The sequence below is a fragment of the Phascolarctos cinereus genome, unplaced genomic scaffold, assembly GCF_003287225.1.
Source record: "Phascolarctos cinereus isolate Bilbo 61053 unplaced genomic scaffold, phaCin_HiC Scaffold_726;HRSCAF=1367, whole genome shotgun sequence".
Taxonomy (NCBI): domain Eukaryota; kingdom Metazoa; phylum Chordata; class Mammalia; order Diprotodontia; family Phascolarctidae; genus Phascolarctos; species Phascolarctos cinereus.
In genome coordinates, this window is record NW_027556098.1 from 62,188,447 (window position 1) to 62,197,502 (window position 9,056).

Genomic DNA, 9,056 nt, shown 5'->3' on the forward strand with positions numbered 1-9,056 from the left:
AACTCAGGTCTTCCTGACTCCAGACCCGGTGTGTTGTCCACTGTACTGCCTAGCTGCTTACTCTTTGCCTACCCATTCTTTTAAAGCCCAGCTCAGATGCCAGGTCATTGTTGACACCTTCTCTAATGCCTCCTACCAGTAATAAGTTTCCTTCTCAGACCTCAGCTAGCCATGGTACCTTTTTTCCTTTAAATTAGTATTTTATTTTTTCCAATTATATGTAAAGACAAATTTTTAGCATTCATTTTTTATAAAATGTTGAGTTCCAAATTTTCTCCCTCCCTCTCTCCCTCCCTCCCTAATACAGGAAGTACTTTGTTATAGTTGTATATGTACAATCATGTAAAACACATTTCCATATTATTCATGTTGTGAAAGAAACAGAAAAAAAGGGAAAAAAACATGAAAAAAAATGAAGAAAGTGAAAATAGTGTGCTTTTATCTGCATTAGAACTCTATCAATTCTTTCTCTGGATCTGGATAGCATATTCCATCATGTGTCTTTTAGAATTGTCTTGGTCATTATATTGCTGAGAAGAGCTAAATCATAGTTGATCGTTGAACAATGTTGCTATTACTGTGTACAACGTTCTCCTGGTTCTGCTCACTTTGCTTCGTATCTGCTTATGTAAGTTTTTCTGAAATCATTGTGCTTGTCATTTCTTATAGCATAATATTTGCATTATATATCACATTGCATGCATGTATCACAACTTGCTCAGCCATTCCCCAATTGATGGGCATCCCTTCAATTTCCAATTCTTTGCCACCACAAAAACAGCTGCTATAAACATTTTTGCACATGTAGTTCTTTTTCCTTTTTTTTTTTTAAATGATCTCTTTGGGATCAACGGTACTTTGCTAATACATTTATTATGTACTATTGTATTATGGTTTTCCATCTTTGTGTCTCATTTCCTTACTAACTACCCCCTACTAAGCTCTATGAAGGCAGAGATCCCATGCTATCGAAACTCTGTATTTCCTTTAGCACCTGGCAGATTCTTAGTAAATGTTTGTCGAATTTGTTGAATCCCCATTTTCTAGATGAGAGAGTTGAAGTCAAAGAGATTGAGTGACCTGGGCAAGGTCATACACTGCTTAAGGGACAAAACTAGGCCTTGCGCTGAAGTCTTCCCGATTCTCAAGGTAAATGTGACATCCACTGCACTGTGTGCCCTGTTAAGTGATGTCAAGAGAGAACTTTCTGACCAGTTGTGGTAATAATATCACACCAGTCGGTGAGAGGCAAAAAGGAATGGGATGAGACTGCAGATGAACACATCTGGTGCCTTTTGAGCTCTGCCATCAATCCACAGACCCTGCCTGGAATCCTTAGATCATATTTGTTCTTTATCCGTATGAACCAGGATATCTAGAAAGATTGAATTATTCCTATATTAAAAAAAATACATTTTTTTCCAGGTCCTCACGGTGAGGATCTGTGATGGTATCTAGTGAAGAGAGCATTGGATCTGGAGTTAGGAAGCCCTGAGTCCAAATCTTTCAGACACTAGCTGTGGGACCCTGGGCAAGTCACTTGTAAGCCTCAGTTTTCTCATCTGTGACATGGGGGTTAAAAGCATTGAGCTCACAGGGTTGTAGAGGGGAACAAATGAGATAATACTTCTAAAGTGTTTTGCCAGCCTTAAAGAACTATGTGAATGCTTGTTGTTGTTACTGTTATTAATTGTCTTACAGGAATGAGTATTTCTCCATCCACTAAAGATCTAAAGTGGTCTATAACTTAGTAAATAAATCTTGAAGAATTGCCTGAGATGCGTGGAGGGTGATTCATCAGAGGTAAGATTTGAACCCAGGTCTTCCTGCCTCCAACATAAGCACCCTGACAACTATGCCATGCTGCCTCTCTTTTTGATATTTAACCCTTCACACACACTAAAGAAAAAAAACCTCTAAAAATAGGTAAAGAGAGTCTTTAGGGAATACATGGATTTGTAGAAGAAATTAGCTCTTGGGCACATGTAAATTATTTGAAAACCTTGTTTAAATTTTTTTTTAATGTGAGAAGAATTTGATTCTAACGTTAAATCACTTGATAGCATCTTGGAATAGAGCAGGAGTCTTTAAAAAGAGAAGACAATCACCCTCATTCAGATTCTGGGTCAGTGGGTATGGAATAATTCAAATTCAGCACGTTTCTCCTGGCTCGGTGGTACCCAAGGGACAGTATCTTACTCTGCTACTTCCTATCACTCTGTGCTCTTGTAGGGGCTTATGGTATTACCGCAAAACACTCTGGACATGCCCAGCATGAAGAAACATGCTGCAAGGTATTCCTTGATGCACTGGACTCAAAGCAGGCAAACTCCCATGACTCACGAGCTCTCCTAGGCCAGGTGATTGCAAACAGGAATGCACAGAATCCAAAATTAACCAGTGGTTATCATCAAGGAAAACAGCTGAAGAATTTCAATCTAATTGAAAGGGAAAGCTGTTTTGATCCAAACTCTAACTCCTAATATTAAAGACCATCTGAGCTCCAGAAGTCCCCAAGATGGTTACATTTTGGGGGTCTTAACCACTTGAAATGATCTTCCCTGTCCCTTCTTCTCCTCTCTATTTGCCCCCTGCTTTGACCACCCCTTGAACTTTTAGAAGCAGGAACAACACTGCTTCCACAGAAGGCATCTGGAAAGCTGAACTCTCCAGACAGCAAAGACAGCTATCTTGAGCCTAGACTTTATTAGACTGATTGTCATAATCATGGAATGGCTCAAGAATGCAAGCTTAGGAGAAAGAAAGAAAGACTGGTTTTGTTTGCTCTGTAGTGATGTCAGACTTTCTCAGTTGGGGGTAGAATGAGCATGTGGGTAAAATGAGTGTGTTTTCTCTCTCTTCTCTCTCTCTCCTCTCCCTTTTTCTCTTTTCCCCTCCCTACCTCCCCCTCTTTTTTTCTCTTTCCTGTCTTCTCTCTCTCTCTCTCTCTCCTTTCTCTCTTTCTCTTTTTCTCTCTCCCCCTCCCTTCCTCCTTCTCTCTTCTCTTCTCTCTCTTTCTCTGTTTGATTTCATATCAATTTGGCAAGAAGGGCCTTTGCGTTTCTCAGATACTGCAGTCACTCGGCTCTTCGGCAGCGTGACTCACAAACAACAAACAGGCTGAGAGCTGCGTGACGAACCCCCAAGAAGTCCGCTGGCGGTTCGTGCCTTTATTGTTCAGCTATGACATGTAGGCAGAGCTGCTTTGCCTACTGGACCTGTTTTCTCTGTCCCTCCCTCTTATGCAGGTTGTTATCAAGCAGAGGAAAGAGAGACCCACCAGCCCTTGAAATATGACCTCACAAGGCAGAATAAACAGTGCTAAGCTGGGGAAGCAAATGGAGCAGACACTGGCAAAGGACATGAGAAAAATCATTGCAATTTGCCTCAGATGGGATCATGTTAGCCCCGACCATTTGAACAGACGTGTAGAGCAAGGCAGGAGACAGAGATCCGGTGAGGTCAGTGGTGGTCAAAGAAAGGGCAGAGGGCAGGGAGCAGGCCCTAAAGAAGCAGCATCTATCCCAAGCAGGCTAAGCCAGCTTTTCCTATGGAATTGAAGATTTGATTGACTTAGGGGATTAAATCTTGGGGCCATTGATGTAGCTTCCTCATAAGTAAAAACATCTAGCCTACATTGAGGCAGAAATGGATCCTGCTCAGGTCAGATTGGTGCAAGAGAGTGGCCAACAAGGAAGATGGGCTGAACTGAAATTGACGAGTAGCTCCACTGTATTCTTACTATCTTTTCCATGATTTGGCCAAGTAAATTTCCATTTGTTAACTATCAGATGGTTCCTAAGTGTCTCATTTCATTCCAACTCTGAACCTAGAGCTCTGTCAGGGCTGGCCTCATACTGTGAGGTCTCCCCCCCTCCCCATTACCCCAAGGATTAGAGAGTAAAGTATCTGTAGGCCCTCCAGGACTAGAGACAGATGCAAATGTGTTCTGTAGTTTGTGTTCTGTGTTTTAAGTACTGTGTTCTGAGGAGGAAAAATGCTGTAAAATGTCCATTGTTGAATTCGCATAATTTTTCTATTTGGGCTTGATAGAGATCTCCAGGTCTTTCAGCTGTAGTAATAATAATAGCTTACATTTATATAGCACCTACTATGTGTCAGGCACTGTGCTAAGCACTTTACAAACATTATGTCATTTGAACCTCACAATTACCCTGTGAGGTAGATGTTATTATCTCTATTTTACAGTTGAGAAACCTGAGGCAAACAGAGATTGCCCAGTGACTTGCCCAGGGTCATACAGCTAGTAAGAACCTAAGGCTGCATTTGAACTCTGGTTTTCCTGACTCTAGGCCCAGCACTCTATCTGCGGTGCCATCTAGAAGTTCCTTAATGGGCTTAGGTACTCCTTAAAGCCTGAATTTTGGAATTTTTCTAATAACTATGTTGAATGAACTTCTTGGGAGCTTTTATATGGCTTTGGGAAATGGACCATATAGACTTTATTGGGAGCCCCTGGTATGGAAAAGACATTTAAAAGGACAATGCTTGATCCTTCTTGGGACCTTTCTGGAACTGTTGTTAAGGACAAGTGTGCCTAAATGTACCCCAAAGCTCCTGTTCTTATTCCCATGAGCTGTTCAGTGAGGGATGGTTGAAAGGCCTCTGAGGGAGCGGGTCTCTCAGCACAGACCCAAGAATGGACAAGTGGAGTACTTATAACAGTCAGGTCCCAGAAGAAAGGGGCAGTCCCTGGAGCAGCTCTGGCCAAGCAGACACTGACATTTCTGAGGTTCTAGCACAGAGGAATATTGTGCACACACAGCAGCAGCAGGCGGTGATGTAGATGCCAGTGGCAGCAGGCAGTGGTGTAGACCCCAGAGGCAATAGGCAGTGGCACAGCTCTCACCAGAGTAGACTTGGCCTGGGTAGCAGTAAAGAGGACCCTGACCTGTGATAAGGTCGCGAACCTGTGCCTGAAGAGTCTTCAGGTGTCCTATGTGCTGCTGCTCCTTCTCACTGTCACTACTTTACATTGGGAGACCTACTGTGAATTGTAAAGATATGACAACACCCACCACATGGATCAGTTGTTCAAGATCCAAGCCTCAGTTCTTCTGAAGATGGGGAGGGAAGCCTGGGACTTCTGGTCTTTCTTTCTCTTTCTTTCCCTTCTTTTCCCTTCTCCCTCCCTCCCTTCCTGTTTATTTCTCTGTCTTTCTATTTTTACAATTTTGAGTTTTAAATTCTTTCCTCCCCTCCACCCATTTCCCAACCATTGAGAAGGCAAGTAATATACTACCCATTATACAGTTGAGGACTTATGGTCTTTATTCTCCTCCATATTCTGTCACTCCTTAATTGGGCCATTCCATTGCTCATTATTATTATTATACCATTTCCCTATTCTTTTACTCCTTCACTGCTGCCAATGCCAGGTTTCTTATATCCATGAGGTCAGGGTTGTCAAACAGCAGTGCTAAGATCAATGAAAAGGCAGAAAGTCCTGTAGGAGAACTTTAGGATCTGGCCACCAAGGGGTGGTATGTTGTAGGTATAACATCAGCCCCATGCAGGCTAGGCTAATTTTTCCTTAAAAGGTATTGAAACCATCTTGGAGACTTAATTGTCTCAGGAGACCAAAGCTTGAGCTATGGGTATAGCTTCCTAGTAGTCTAAGACACCAGAAAGTCTAAGTAATAAGTACTTTTTCTAATTACTAAGACACAAGTGACTCTTCCTCAGGTTAGACTGGCATTCCAACATGGCCATCCCAGAATCAGAGAAGCAAAACTCATCTGAATTAGGTTGTATACTTGTTGAATGGTTTTTTCCTGCTATGGCTAAGTAAATTTGTTTTTGCCAACTGTTAGATGGTCTACAGATGTCTTGGTTTATTCTAATTCCAAATCTGACAACAGACTAGCCCGGGGGTGGGGAACCTGAGGCCTCCAGGACACATGTGGCCCTCTAGGTCCTCAAGAGCGGCCCTTTGACTGAATCTGATTCACTTGAGGACCTAGAAGGCCACATGTGGCTTGAGGCTGCAGTCTCCCACCCCTGGATTAGCCTGCGTCAGGCCAACAGCAGACAAGATGAGGAAGACAAACGGGGGACACTGCCGCCTGAAGAAATAAAGAAATGAGGCCCCCCATGTGAAGTTCGTATTTGTGCTTTTTCACCAACACATTCCTTCATCGTTACCAGGAGCTAAATCATTTCCATTCTCCCAGCTGCCCTTGATTTGTAAGAGTTTCGGTGGGTACATGGGCCAGCCAGTGATTGCCATTATTTTTTATGTTGTCTGTTGATTAGGTTATTTCTTCGTTGAGGGGTGGGAGCTGGAAGGCCTGAACTCTAGCCCTTACCCCCCTTTTCCATCCTTTCAACACAGACATACATGCGTGCACATGCCCATGCATGTATACTCACATGTACACACACATGCGTGTGTACACATGCACGCAGCTCCATTGTGATTTGGCATGAAGGTGATGCCGTGATTGCCAGGGTGGTCCTGGGGAGTGTCTGCTCCACAGGAAGGCACCATCCTGGAAGGTTTCAGCTGCACATTAGCAGCATATACCTGGGAAGGCTGCATGAGGGGGCTGAGAGGAGGAGGTCTTTTCTATTTGGCATTTGCACGTTTGTGGGAAACGTGCTGCTTCCAAGCTCTCAGCAATAACAAGACACATTCGCTGCTGCAGGTTCATTAATGAGGCCTACGGGAAGAGGATTGGCTTGTCCACTGTGTTAACTGGACTGTGGGAAAAAAATGCACAAAAGGGAGAAGCAATTTTCAGGTTAGTGCTTGACTTTCAACTATTACTCTAAACTCAGATGATTACCAGATGACTGCTGCCTTGGAGATCTCAAACGTGTGTGTTGTTTATCACAAGGGTCTCCTTCCCCCTTCTGTTTTTGAATCAGCACTGGGCCTCAGCTGGATGGCCTGGCTTTTCAGGCCGCATCGGCTATTTTTTTTTTCTGAAAGGACAACCACTAACTGCCCTTTCTGGGCATGGCACGGCAGCTTGCCAAAGGGGAACAGTGCACACTGGGGGTTGTTTGCCCTAATTGCCAATCTGAGAGGATTCTTAACTCTGGCTTCTCTGACTCCAAGGCTAGGGATTAGAGAAAAGAGAGACCCCTCTGCATGTTCCAGCTTCTCTTCATTCTTGCTCCAGCAGGAGAGCTTTGACTGTGGGTCAGTCCAGTTCATCCTGGGTTGGGCCACTATCCTGCCATTGGTAGAGACAAAGAGGCCTCTGTGTAGGAAGAACAAGGGGTTGTACACAGAAACCATGGCACATGCAAATTCCACTCATGGCATTCTCTTTCTCTCCCCATTCCTTCATCCTCCCTCCCCCCAATACACACACAAGGGAAGGATATCATTATGCTGGGTGGTAGAATGGCTAGTGTGTTCGCATGAAAGACTTGAGTTAAAATCCTGCCCCAGACACTTTGCTAGCCATGCGACTCTGGAACAAGTCAGTTACTCTATCAGCTTCATTTTTCTTATTTATTGTGAGTATCAAATGAGATCGTATATACATACATATACATGTATATACACACGTACATCCTCTCCCTATAGATAGATAGATATAGATAGATACGTAAAGCACTTTGCATTTTGCTTGTTGTTTGGACATTTCAGTCATGTCCAACTCTTTGTGACCCCTTTTGGGGTTTTCTTGGCAAAGATAATGGAGTAGTTTGCCATTTCCTTCTCCAGCTCATTTTACAGATCAGGAAACTGAGGCTAACAGGGTTAAGTGACTTGCTCAGAGTCACACAGATAATAAGTGCCTGAAGCCGATTTTGAACTCAGAAAGATGAGTCTTCCTGACTCCAGGCCCAGAAGCGTTCTATTCATGGCACCACCTAGCTGTCATTGCAAACCTTAAAGCCCTCTATAAATAGGAGCTGTTGTTACAGCCAGGTGCTCAGGCCCTGGCACATGGGCTCATGGGAGCTCATGATACTACTACTTAGTAGGAACAAATATAACCAAGACAACACAAGGTATGAAGGTTTTACCACGTGATATACTTGTATCATGGAATCTGACTTTCAGCAGGGGATTCGTGAATGCAATCAATTCTCAGTGACTGTGGGATTGTTTATTTAGCTTATGGGTTAACAGATGATTAAGCTGAGGTGCAGCAGGTCAAGTGACTTGCCCCGGTCACAAAGAGAGTACAATGGCCTCTCCAATTTGGCTTTCCCCTGCTGCTGCCTGACCATTACCAATAGAAGAGAAAGGGAAAAGAAGGAATATGTCAAGCAGTCATTTTTGGAATAGATTGTTAGGGGCTCTGTCAAAAGGTCGTTAGGGAAGGAGGATGGAATCGTGGACCAAAATGAGGTTTGAGAATGTTCTTGTATTTCTCAAGTTGGCGTGAATGGCTTCTGATCTGGCTCATTCAAGAAAGTACCTACATTGATAAAATCAGGAATTCATTGGAATATTAGAGTACCCATTGTCCATTTTTGCAGATAATTAGGAATTGACAATACAGTACCATAGATTCATGGGACTGTTAAGAGAGGCAGCTGTAGTGTTGTAAGGAACCATGGAAATGGGGTAAATAAGATCTGACTCTCTGCACTTTACTGTTTTGTGACCTTGGGCAAGTCAGCTGACCCACTATACCTCAGTTTAATCATCTGGAAAATGGGTACTACCTCCCTAATGGTTTTGTGGTGAGGAAAGTGGTTTGTAAACTTTAAAGTCCCATATACATGTGAGTGATTGTCTTAGAATTATAGCTATGGAGTTGAAATGGTTCTTAGAAGTCCTCTAATAAAATCTCATTTTATGGATGATGAAACTGAGGCACAGAGAAATTAAATGACTTGCCCAAGGTCATCCAGATAGCAAGTGGCAGATCTAGGATTAGGATCTTGGTTGTTTGATTTTAAACCCAGCTTTTTTTTCTATTACACCATACTGCCTCTCAAATGAAAAAGTGGGCAACTTCCCTTTACAAAGGGAAAAAGGGCTTTATCAACATCAGCTATCATCATCATTATCGTTATTAGCATTATTACTTTAGCTGTAAGAGACCTGAGATCATCTAGCACAA

The 9,056-nt window shown here is 43.0% G+C and overlaps 1 long non-coding RNA gene across 1 annotated transcript; it reads left to right on the top strand.

Annotated features, from left to right (window-relative positions):
* Positions 1 to 537: 537 nt before the first annotated feature.
* On the top strand, positions 538 to 3,787 carry LOC110194644 (uncharacterized). The gene is made up of 3 exons (XR_002320755.2): positions 538 to 1,149; positions 1,702 to 1,803; positions 3,249 to 3,787. It is a non-coding gene; the product is annotated as an uncharacterized LOC110194644 (long non-coding RNA).
* The last annotated feature ends 5,269 nt before the right edge of the window (positions 3,788 to 9,056 follow it).